Below are 13177 nucleotides of genomic sequence, written 5' to 3'. Positions count from 1 at the left end.
TATTCATAAGTAGAGCCCATGTTACATACTGACTCGCAGAATCGAGACAATAGTGATGTGGCTTTGAGACCAGAACCCACAGAATCTAGCATATCAAAGTAAAAAGCAGCTTACAAAGTTTTCTTTTTTAATTTTGAAAGCATTTATTAATTCACCTGTTTAATAAATATGTATTGAACATCTTCAGTGTGTTAGGCCTTATTTTGGTGCTGCGATACATAAACTCTGTGTTGCCGTAGATTACGTTCTAGTGTGAGAGATAGACCCTCAACAAGATCAGTTAAAATGAGTTGTCTATTAGACAGTGATAAATGCTAAGGGTGGGGGGGAGAAAAAAACAAAAAACATAAAAACAAAGCAGGGAAGAGCTGTTTTGCTGGTGGATTTTGCAATTTTAGATAGTGCAGCCAAGAAAAACTTTACTTGACTCAAAGCCTGAAGGACATTGGTTAAAAACCAGCAAAGAAGTGGAGAAGAAACCACATGGATTTGGGGAACATCACTGTCACAGAGAACAAGGCCAGAGGTGCTGAGTGAGGAGGAAGCATGTTAAGGATGACGCACGCCAGGTGCAATGGCTCACGCCTATAATCCCAGCACTTTGGGAGGCTGAGATGGGTGGATCACGAGGTCAGGAATTTGAGACCAGACAAGCCTGGCCAATGTGGTGAAACCCCGTCTCCACTAAAAAAAAAAATACAAAAATTAGCCGAGTGTGGTGGTGCGCGCCTATAGTTCCAGCTACGTGGGAGGCTGAGGCAGAAGAATCTCTTGAACCCGGGAGGCAGAGCTTTCAGTGAGCCAAGATCGCGCCACTGCACTCCAGCCTGGGTGACAGAGCGAGACTCCATCTCAAAAAAAAAAAAAAGCGTGACACACAAGTACATGTGGCTGGAGCAGGGTGGAGAAAGGGAGATTAGGAAGAGTTGTGGTGAGAGAGGAAACAGGCCAGGGTGGGAAGAAGGTTCTGTAGGGCCTTGTGGGTCATAAAAAGGACTTTCGGCTTTTACTCTGAGTGACATGAGAGCCATTGATGACTTTTGAGCGTAGGCATGCCACGATCTGAATCACTTTTTAAGAGGATTACTCTGAGGCTGGGCGTGATGGCTCACGCCTGTAATCCCAGCACTTTGGGAGGCCGAGGCGGGCGGATCACGAGGTCAGGAGATGGAGACCATCCTGGCTAACATGGTGAAACTCCGTCTCCACTAAAAATACAAAAAATTAGCCTGGCATGGTGGCGGGTGCCTGTAGTCCCAGCTACCTGGGAGGCTGAGGCAGGAGAACGGCGTGAACCCGGGAGGCGGAGCTTGCAGTGAGCCGAGATCGCGCCACTGCACTCCAGCCTGGGCGACAGAGTGAGACTCCGTCTCAAAAAAAAAAAAAAAAAAAAAAAAAAAAAAAAGAGGATTACTCTGGCTGCTGTGTCAGGAAGAAAACGAAGAATCAAGAGAGTCACTGATTGAAAAATGCTGCTATTTGGAAAGCAGCTCATAAAATAGCTGTTAACCAATTGAAGAAAAAGAATTGTTTTTGAGTACCAAGAAGTTTCAATGACAAACAAACAAAAAAAAGATAATCAAACATTTCTCTCTCATACGCATGCCGCATATAGAGCAAACAAGGATTCTTAATCTGCATTTTAATGATTGTATCCAATTTAAATACCTACTTTCATGCACATATAGTAGTACTTTGTCTTTCAGAACATGCCGTGACCTTATGAGATAAAATAATATTTAAAATGTTTATTATGCCTTCTTTCCAAGTATGATATTATCACTAATTCTGAGAATGATTTCATAAACCTTTTGGCTAGAATGTAAGTTGTATGTGGTTTTAATATAAGAACTAAAAATTTGAATCTATCTTGAGTCTTCATTTTGGTGACAATACTCTTTTTTTGTTACTTTTTTTCTCATTATGAAAACAACTGATTTGTCAGATTTTACTGCGTAATTATGAGAACAACATAAAACCTTCTATGGTTTCCTTTCACTATTTGAAAAAGTTCTGTAACACACAACACACTAAGGACAAGGTTCAAATGGCCCACGGGGCTAATAAAATTTGGTTTTTAAACGTTCATCAGCCTGTCTCTGACTCAAGCTTTTGCTTTCTGATTATTCTCATAAATTCATCATACTTACATTTCCACTTGTCCCTGTAGCAAAATATTCATATTGCATAATCAAACTGAAATCTTCTTTATTCTTAGTACTTAAAAAACTATTTTGTATTTAGCATTTGTACTAATATTTTACTATTATTTTAATGTTTTGATGAACTGTATTTTGAGTCCTTGATACACTTTGTGAATTTGGAATATATACAGCCCTATTATCACAGCAACAACAAAGATAGAATTACCAGTAAGCAAAAACAATAATACAGAAATATGTGAACATAAGTTATTTAGACAAATTAATAAGAGCTTGTAGCACATATACAATCCTTGAAAACATAATTATTCAGAACATAAAGACATTTCTGCAAAAAATCATTATTATTCTTATACTTCAAATTTAAGAAATGTATGTGAGAAAACATTTCAGTCTAAAATGACTAAAACACCTATGAACCACCCATAGATCATCAGGGGCCACGAGTGTTCCATGGACTATGCTTTGAGAAACTGCTCTAGGGGGTAACCGCCCTAGGGGGTTATTGCCCTAGGTTATTGCCAGAGCTTAGGCATGGAGAAGCTCTCAGAACAGTAAGACATCTCACTTCAACAAGGGTATTTGGCTTTCATCTAATTTACATATTGGGCTTCTGAGGAAAATTTTTACTTCAAAAAATGTTTCTGCCGATTTGAAAAAAAGAAACTTTAAGAAGCATAACCACTAAGTTGGTCTAGAAGCAGAAATGTAAAACAATCAAAGACAAGTTATTTGAAGAGAACAATATCATACCAGCAGCTAGAGGCACAGCTAGAATAAGAACCTAAGGTCCCCTAACATAAGACAGTGGTTTTTTCACGGTATCATGTTCTCCTCTTTATACAAAAGGAAGGAACTCAGGATAGGAGCCTCTTAAAGCAAAAAACTATTAAAACTGTGCAAAGAAGGCCTAAAGGAAATGCCTAAAGTAAATAACGTGTCCAGTAAAACTTCTGGCATAGGCAAGATAAAGAGAAGAGAAATATACAGAATAATCTTTATGCTACTTCATGCTCTAAGAAAAAAAAAGAAAACGAACATTAACAAAGTTTCTCATGTTATACTGTTTCAGGACTTAAAACCAAAAACGGATCGGCAGATTTTGGCATACCAAATTGATTGTTCAGTAAATTTAGTGGATCTACCATCTCGTCTGCCCAAATTTTTTGCTATTATTGAAGTTCTTTCTGTGGAAGACTTAGAATTCACTTGTCAGAGTCCCATTCTCTGATCATACCATTTCCCAGCCAGAACTACACTAAAAAACAAGCATCAACTGCTGACCTTTCAAATTCATCACTCTTTGAAACTCCAATCACAGAAAAATACTTAGGAAAATGTGCCTCTTTCATCTCTGTGTGGTGGATACTGAGTTCTTCCTACAGAAGCTGGCAACCCCGGTTCCTTTTCTCACTTGTGAGAAATGCTTTGAAAAAACCATGTCCAGCCAAAGTTCTCAGCCTTCTATTTCCTTCTTTACTTAAAATGAGGAAATGATTTGTAGAAAGGGGAAAAAAAACAATAATAGGATTCATTTATTGTCTACTTAGCTGGTCTGAATTATCTCCTAATCCACATCTTTGCTGACTCTAGGAACTCAAGTCCGTTCTCAGCACTTGAAAAAGGCACCTATTTTGCAAAATTTTGTTCTCATACCCAACCTGGGAGTTGATAAAACATAAATGCTAAACCTTCTTCAACATACACTGGATGCCTAGGTTAAAGTTACTATATATATAATAGAGGGCCAAGGAATAGACAAAAATCAACATTCTGTATGTGTGCACACACGTGGGTAAGCTCAAATATATACATTCAAGACTTCGCAATGCTTCGTATTATTTGTTTTCACATCAAATTACTTCTGTATGCATAGTTATTTGAGCTAACACTGAAGTGCCTTTGCACTCCCCAAGTAACCACAGATTAGTAAAAGCTAACATTTATCGAGCACTCACTAGGTACCAGTGGTTTTGGTGGGCATTTCATGTGCCTTGTCTCATTTAATCCTCACCTCATATGAGGTGGACACACTTTACAAATGCTCAACCTGGGACTTCGTAAGTTAAATTAATTTCCTGAGGTCACATAGCCAGTGATGAAAGTACAGAGCCTGTTCAAATCTAGGCCTAACTAGGTAGCTCCTAAACTGGACCACACTCTCTCCATAAAATGTAAGGCTGCTACAAGGATATTACTCATTATATCGCAGTTTCCCCTTGATGAGGACTCCTGGGAGAGGCCACTGTGAGTTTCAGTACCAAGAATAATTGGGCTTCTCCTGAGCAAATGATTCCTTTTACCCTTATATTGCTTATTAAAAGTGTAAATGAAATTCATGACCCCCTTTCAGCAGGGAAGAAACCTTATGCATTTACCTAGCAGCATATTCCTAACTTCATGATTTTGTTCCTATTCTCATTCTGTGAGCCCATTTTCTTTATTCATGTAATTTGGTTTTCATTTAATCTTGTCTTATTTTCTGTATCCATATAAGCCATCTTAACGGTTCTCTAGCGCTAAAAGGAGATAAATGTACGAAAGAATAAGCAAAACTGGATGATAAGAGTTTAGAAATGTAAAAGATATTCCAGAAAAGACATCACCCTATGGTGAAAAATTGTTTCAGATAACTCGCATGGTGGTTAAATCACAAGTGTCAAAGTGATAACTTATTCCGAGAGACTGACCTATGACATTGCTGATGTGATGCTTTTCTCAGACAGTAGGATTTTGGTTTTTCACTAAAGAGCTTCATCATATCAGCAACAAGTTGGAAATATCGACTTTAACTTTTCTTCTAAAGTTGTCTGGAAAGCATAAAAATAGAGATCGGTGGTGGGGATTTGGGTAGCTGATAAGAGAACATGTTACTGCTACTATTTTCTGATTTTTTTCTTTCAGTTCATAAAACAGATAAATAATGTATGTTTCTTTTTTCTCTTCTAAAACTTTATATTAGAGTGTATTTTTTAGCTAGACATGTAGTTGAATACATGCATTACCTTTCTCTTTAAAAAAATTGCAGAAAACCCCAGAATAAAGATGAAAGAAGCTCTATTTTCTTTCCTTTTTCCTTCAGTAGTCCCTGGCAAATGAGAAGACAGAAGGATTTCTCCTGTGTAAAAACAACTGATGTACTGGTGTATTCAATAAAAATATATATAATCATTTGATATTTTAAATATTCAATATAATATGAACTCACTTTAATTGTCAATATTCATATTACAACAAGACAACACAAATTACCAATGATTACAGGCTTGTCTTCCATATACACCACAGTACTATTATTAAAATCGTGACAGGATAATACATCTGTATGAACCAGTACAGAAATAAACTCCATAATTTACCAGATTTTTCCCTCTTTACTATATTTATTATATTTCTAAAAATAGGTGAAATCACAAAATTGTAATGTTCCATCTTTTTGACAATCACAACTAATATCTTCTCTGTAATTTTAATTTATAAAAAGTTGGCATTTTAATGTAGTTGAACAATATATTGTGTCCATCACAACAGTGGGGTTTCTCACTCTGTATCCCCTATAAAGAACTCATCCTACTTGTGTTAAAGAATATGAAAGTAATTTTTATTTTTTTAATTATAAATTTTTCTGTGGTTGGATTATGACATGCCCATGGAAAACTTTATAGTTAAAATGCATTTACAAGAACAATAAAAGAGTCCTGAGGTGTGCTATCAGCCTTTGGTTCAGTACAGTGCTTTCTTGGGGTAGTTTGTATCTGGATTCTCCACCTTAATTCCCATCAAATTAAATGTTTTAGCTGAGGCTATTTTGAGAAAATGTAAAACAAAGAAAACATGTGTAAGGATTCCCTGACAGTTTAATTATCCAAGTTCTCCCAAATCCTTGAAATGAAAGTTAATTGCCATAGACCTTACCATCATTTCACTTTTTCTATCAGGACTAATCGATCCTAAGATCCCTGTAAAAAGGAGAAAACTTAGACGGCCCAGATTAAATTGGTCCACTGGAGTACATATTGAAGAGCCATGTCGAAATTCAGCCTCTTAAAACACACCCTCTTGAAACCCGCTCTGTAGTCATTCATTTCTAAACTCCCCTTTCTTAAAGATTGACTTACTTTCTTTACTGGGGATCTTGGATGAGAAACTTCTCTGGAGAGAATTCAAGTCTGGGCAGTATAGCTGGCATGGGCCTGCGGAGAGATTACTTCAGTGACCCCTGAAACAAACACCACCTGTGAGTTAGCACACGGCAGTTGTTTAATGAAGCACAGCATCACATGCAGAGCAATTTCTGATGGGAAATGAAGATCCCACTGGAAATTGCTAGGGGCATTAGACAAGCAAAATGTAATTATCTGAACTGAAATCCAGCTGACATCTCTGACAACAAATACCAGGGGATCTTTAAGGATCAGATGCTCCATTTTAAGTCAGTGCCTCTGGCTTCAGTGTTCTCTGCTCCCGCTTCGTCCCCCCAAGGAGGAGAGAACACCTCACACTGAGTCACCAGCATGTACTTTGTCTGCCAATTCTTTCTGCTAGCAGAGAGGAGGTTGAGCTTACACTAACAGAGTAATTGAGACACGTATCCAAATATTTTAGGGCAAATGAATTTTGATTCTTTCCAAATTAAGAGAATCATATAATATTTACAGAAACTAGAATTCTGCCTTGCCCACTTTCCTATACCAGACAGAGCCAGTTTCCCTTGCCTTTTTAAAGTAGACACTTGGAGATAGGGTATCTTGGATTGGCCCTCTGTGGTGCCCAATGAAGACGTTCATTTAAATTGTGTCTTTTGTAAATGAAACTTTTAGGAAAGAACTCTTGGACCTTTCAGCCATGGACTTTGTTGTTGTTGTTGTTGTTGTTGTTTTTAAGACAGAAACTAAGTGAACAGATTAAAACCAGGATATGATCTGAGCTGTGCCAATGTTTGGTCTTGGGATTTTAAGTATCTCAAGTGAGATGAGAGACCACAATCACAAAGAAGGGCTTTTTACCTTAAGAAAAAAAAAATGAAAACTTTGAAAGTTTTCAAGAATATTAAGAATTAGAGCTAGAAAAGATGTCTTTGTTCAATTATCTTTTAATGGTGAAGGTGTAGTTCTTCTAGTATATGTATCATGGATGTTCTCCATTTTAATTTTTAATATTTCAGTTCACATTAGCTGAAGTGCTTTCCCTTGAGAGGATTTTTATAATCTGTCTTAGCTGTTAGAAAATTGTTGCTGGTACTTTACTTAGCTCAATTTTTCCTCTGTTTAGGTTCATGCTATTAGTCTTAATTACATTCTACTGGACTTCTCTAAATAGTTCTTTCCTTTCCTCCTTGATTTATTTACCCCATCATAGGAAAAATACTGTTTACCTCCTGAACAAATGTATCGTTGTCTTTGTCATCATTTTATTTGCTTTGAGTCCTCTCCTCATTGCCCCTTTAAAAAGAGTGAGTTTTGGTCCTGTTTTGTGCCATTATCTGGCATAATGATTAACACCAGTGAACTGGTTTGAATGATGATGTATATAGTTACCATAAGTGTAAAACACTGATGGGGTTGGTAACTTCCTTTAAAAAAAATTACAATCTCAGATAATGTACATGAGGAACTCACTCTCACCATTATGTAGGAAGGTTGTGAAACTGAATGTAGGGATTGCCTTTTTCATGCTCTACTTCTCCACGTGCTAACATATTCAGTCTTAATTGTGTAATTATTTGTTTAATATCTTCTCTCCTCTTTAGACTGAAGCTTCATGAGAGCAGGGCCATATTTCTCTACTTTTTCTCAGAATCGTTCAAACCCTGCACAGTGACTGTTACATCATAACATGATTACCAAGTATTTGTTGAGCAAAGAAATAAACGAAGTTGGATCTCAGAAACTCACAGAGCCTTGTGTAGCCTGTCATCTCCTTTATCTTCTCTATATTACTCCAGTCCTTTCACCACCTCTACCTTTTAGTTTGGTTTTATAAGATTATTTGTTCTCTGACTCATATTTATGGAAATATAGCTGATTACCAACAAATACTATTTCTACTTCCCTGAGCTCCTGAAATTAAACACAAAGGAATTTGTGGTTTTGGATTAATATTTGTCAACTATTCAAAATAATGAACTCATCTAAAAAACCTAGGTCCTCTTAGCAAAATTGACCTTATTTAAGATGATTAAGCCACCCATTCACATTACAGAATTCTAGATTTTATTCTTTGCCAAATTCCAAAAGGCCTTGCACTTACATTTTTATTTTTATTTTTTAGTTAGAGTCTTGCTCTGTCACCCAGCCCAGGGTGCGATTTCAGCTCACTGCAACGTCCAACTCCTAGGTTCAAGTGATTCTCATACCTCAGCCTCTGGAGTAGCTGGGACTACAGGCCTGTACCACCACACCCGGCTAATTTTTTGTATTTCTAGTAGAGATGGGGTTTCACCATGTTGGCTAGGATAGTCTTGAACTCCTGACCTCAAGTGATCCAACCACCTCAGCTTTCCAAAGTGTAGGGATTACAGGCATGAGCCACTGCGCCCAGCCATACATTTATCCACCTCTAATAGCACCTCTGAATACTTTTCATGACCCTCTACTGCATCCACCCCAACCTGAGAAGTGTGATGCTACTGTCTTCTCTCGGTACCATGTGCCTTCTCTCCTTTCATTGCCAGGATCTTTGAATAGGTACCCTAACTTTTTTAAATATATTTTTTATTTCAATAGCTTTTGAGGTACAAGTAGTTTTTGATTACAAGGATGAATTGTTTATTGGTGAAGTCGGAGATTTTAGTATGCCCATCACCTGAGTAGTGTACATTGGACCCAATATGTAGTTTTTCATCCGTCACTCCCACTGCCCACCGTCTGAGTCTACAAAGTCCATTATATTGCTCTGTCTGCCTCCACATACCCCTAACTTAGCTCCCACTTATAAGTGAGAACATATGGTATTTGGTTTTCCATTCCTGAGTTACTTCACTTAGAATAATGGCCTCCAGTTCCACCCAAGTTACTGAAAAGGACATTATTTCATTCTTTTTTAATGGCTGAGTAGAATTCCATGTAGTATATATTACCACATTTTCTTCAGCTACTTGTTGGTTGATGGGTACTTAGATTGGTTCCATATCTTTGAAATTGTGCTGCAATAAACAGATGCATGTAGGTGTCTTTTTGATATAATGACTTATTTCCCTTTGGGTAGATATCCACTAGTGGGGTTGCTGGATTGAATAGTAGATCTACTTTTAGTTCTTTAAGAAATCTCATGCTGTTTTCCATAGAGGTTAAACTAATTTGCATTTCCACCAGCAGTGTATAAGCGTTCCCTTTTCACCACATAACAGGACTAACTTTTAATTGGAAATTTCCCCAGGAATTGCTACCACCAGCTTATGCCAATCGTATCCGTGCTCATGCTCAATATTCTGGTTGCCTTCCTAGCTTTCTTCTCTTGGTTAGTGGTACCATGACAGAATTCTCCCAATCACTAAGACTTGAGACTTTAGGATAATCTTTGGATTAGCCCTCTCCTTCATCCTCTAGGTCCAACTTTCCAAGCCCTTCATTCTTTTTCTGAATAGTTTCTGATCCATCACTTTGTCTTCATTCTTACTGATGGCACCCCAGGCCTGACCTTCATCATCTGACATCTGGATACTATGTCATGAGAGTTCCCTAAGAGAAGCCTCACAGACTTTAGTCCAATGTCTCTTCATCATATACAATGCATCATTTTCTGCTTCAATTTCTGTTCCTAGCCTTATTTTTCCTTTTCTTTCTCAGCTGCCCCAGGCTGCCTCTTTGAACTCCTTTCCTCCACACTCCTAGCCTCGTGCCCCATTCCAGTCATTCTGATGGAATCCTACCTTGGCGCTTGCGGACTTCCTTTTCCCTCTGCTTGGAATGCACATCCCTTCATCTTCTCTAGCTCACTCCTACAACTTTCAGGTTTCTGCTCACTTAATTAAAAAGACCTCTGTCCTGTCCCGTCCTTCATCACTATCCCCTGACACTGCACGTACTACTTGCCTATGACGTAGTTATTTATTTTCTGTTACTCTCTTGCTAGAATGTAAACTCTGTGAAAAATAGATTTTCTTTCTTTTATTTTTCTTTTCCAGAGCATCTCCAGGAACTACAACAGATAGGAGCTCAATAAATATTTGCTGAATGAATAGCTAAATTACGTTTCATTTTTGTTATTCTGTATCATATATAATATCTAAAAATAAATTAGACCGGGCGTGGTGGCTCACGCCTATAATGCCAGCACTTTGGGAGCCAAGGCGGGTGGATCACCTGAGATCAGGAGTTCAAGACCAGCCTGGCCAACATGGTGAAACCTGGTCGCTACAAAAATACAAAAATTAGCCGAGCATAATGGCGGGTTCCTGTAATCCCAGCTACTCGCGAGGCTGATGCGGGAGAATATCTTGAACCCAGAAGGTGGAGGTTGCACTGAGCTGAGATGGCGCCATTGCACTCCAGCCTGGGTGACAGAGGAGACTCCATTTCAAAATAATAGTAATAATAATAATAATATCAATGATAAATTATAATATTCACATGTTCTCCAGTATTCTGGAATTATCATTTTCTTTCCCTCACTGCAGTAGAAATATGAGTATCAATGGGTATTTTAATAAAATCCAAAAGGTGAAGGAATGTAAGGAGGAAGGAATTACTTGGCCTCTTTTGTGTTGTTTCTTCGTCTTACACGAACCTGCTGCTCCAGGCTTTCCTTCAGTAATGCCTGCCTACCCTATAGGCCACGGCTCCTGGGCATTCTCATTCTCTGAAATCTGCTTCCTCACCAAAGGTGGACTAGCATCATAGATTTCCTTTGCACGAACAAATTAATATGGCACCCAAATTAGCAAATGAATCTTGCTACCATCTCTGTATATTTTGTGTGTGTGTTTTCTTGTTGTTGTTTTAGAGACAGGGTCTTGTTCTCTCCGTCACGTTGGAGTGCAGTGAAGCAGCCATGGCACACTATAACGTCAAACTCCAGGGTTCAAGCGATCCTCTTGCCTCAGCCTCCAGAGTAGCTAGGATGACGGTGTAGGCCATCACACCCGGTCACCCGGTTAATTTTTTGTTTTTGTAGGGACTGAGTCCTGCTATGTTGTCCAGAGTGGTCTCAAACTCTTGGCCTCAAGTGATCCCCTCACCTTGTCCTCCCAAAATGCTGGGATTACAGGCGTGAGCCACCACGCACAGACCCTGTACATTGTTAAAGTCTAGCATTTTTTCTTTCTGCTACAGTAAGTTATTAAAAACTATTAAATCATAATAGTGATTAACATGAATTATTTACTAATTTCCCAACATGCATTCAATCCTCACAATCACTCAATGAAGTCAGTATTGTTATTAAAATCTCCATTAACAGATGAGGAAAATTTGGCCTAGAAATATAACCAACTAGCTTAATGTCATGAAACAAGTTTGTGAGTCAGGAATCAAGTCCAGGTCTGTCTGACTCCAACGCCCACCATCCTTTACCACTTCCAGCGTAAAGTACATTAAATCTCCTTTGGAACCAGGTGGAAAAGTGAATGAATGAACAGATGAATGATTAATTGCACCCATTTTTTTCATCTTATTAATGGTGTTTAATAACCTAATTTCAAACTAACTCAAAGAAGGGCTGGTTTTTGTCCAGGGAGAGCATTCTGCAAATAGGGGCCATTAAGCAGACAGCCTGAAGGACCACCTGCCAAAGATTGAGCAGAGGATGTTTCTGAGCTGCGTGGGAGGCAGAACTCCATAACCTCCAAGGTCTCTTCAAGGTCAAGTGATGCATTCTATGACTCCAAGAGGTTTTTAAAACATGGAAAATTTAGAATATATATGGTCTATTTAAATAGAAATAAAATTAATCTAACTTCATCTTTCTTTTACGCTTTTCCAAAAAAGAAACAATTATTTTAGGGTGAATCCAGGAGACAATAATCAGAATATCAACATTTTGAACTCTATCAGCTTTAATTCATTTTTCCTTTCGAGTTTATACTTTTGTAGCACTGACTTTTCTCTAGAGTCAAAGAAAATAACAATGGTAAATAACGAGCTCTTCGTGTTCCTGGAACAAACTACTCAGTGCTAGAAATGTCGGCTTCAGCATGTGCTGAGAAAGCATCCAGATGTTAGCCAGCTGAAACAATATATCCTAGTGCATCTAAATAAAAAATTCATCTTCCTTTAAAAATTGGAAGTCAAAATGGGGTTTAGGATTCCCAATAAGGGTCAAGAAACGGCAAGTATTTATGAATCTCTGAACCTGCCTATTGCCAGAAGGTATCTATACAGTTCTTAGAACACTGAGAATTAAAAAGTAAATAAAATGCTAGATATAATAGCTAACCTTTCTGACTACCGTAAATTGAGCTAATAATAGCAAAAGTGCCTAGTGTTTATTTGGTTATTACTTGTGAGTTTCACATACCATGGTCATGGGTTGCTCAGAAGAATGAGCTGTAGGAAATGCAAGAGAGAGGAGAGGTGACAGAGGAATTGGAAGTTGTGCAGATCATTGGGAGATCTAGGGACAGGGAGGGGCATTCTCCACCCACTCTCCCTAAACTCTTTAAAAGGGCAAATGAGTAAAACTGTCAAGCAAACAGAACAAAAGGCTAAGGAACCTTGAAAACTTTAGAAATAAACATTGCTTTTCAGAGTCACAGAAGAAGAAAGGTTCATTCCTATAGAAATGAAATTGAAGAAAAAATGAATTAGAAATTAAGACATAAAACATGGATGCTTTGATTTTTCCTCAGCACTCCTCCCATCAGTTGAGCCAGGATGGACTAAAGTATGTTTCCCAAAGTGCGACCCATCGCCACCCAGCATTAGACTCATGGAGTTGATTTAAAAAAAAAACCCAGAGTGAAAAAAAAGAAAGCAATTTCTGAGCCTCACATTAGACTCAATGAATAAATATTCCTGGATAGTGGGCTCAAACAATTCACATTGTATAATAACACCCAAGTGATTCTCATTTACAAC

At 38.0% G+C, this 13177-nt stretch overlaps 1 long non-coding RNA gene across 1 annotated transcript in view; it reads right to left on the bottom strand.

The window, feature by feature from the left end:
* Positions 1 to 6395, bottom strand: part of LOC130541470 (uncharacterized) — a 78091-nt gene extending 71696 nt beyond the window's left edge. The window contains exons 1-2 of the long non-coding RNA XR_008955530.2: positions 6281 to 6395; positions 5168 to 5250 (exon numbers count right to left, since the gene is read on the bottom strand). This is a non-coding gene — a long non-coding RNA (uncharacterized LOC130541470). The remainder of the gene's footprint in view (positions 1 to 5167; positions 5251 to 6280) is intronic.
* Between the last annotated feature and the right edge of the window lie 6782 nt (positions 6396 to 13177).

This window comes from Pan paniscus, chromosome 3 (genome assembly GCF_029289425.2).
Source record: "Pan paniscus chromosome 3, NHGRI_mPanPan1-v2.0_pri, whole genome shotgun sequence".
NCBI lineage: Eukaryota > Metazoa > Chordata > Mammalia > Primates > Hominidae > Pan > Pan paniscus.
This window is presented reverse-complemented; position numbering and strand designations above follow the sequence as displayed.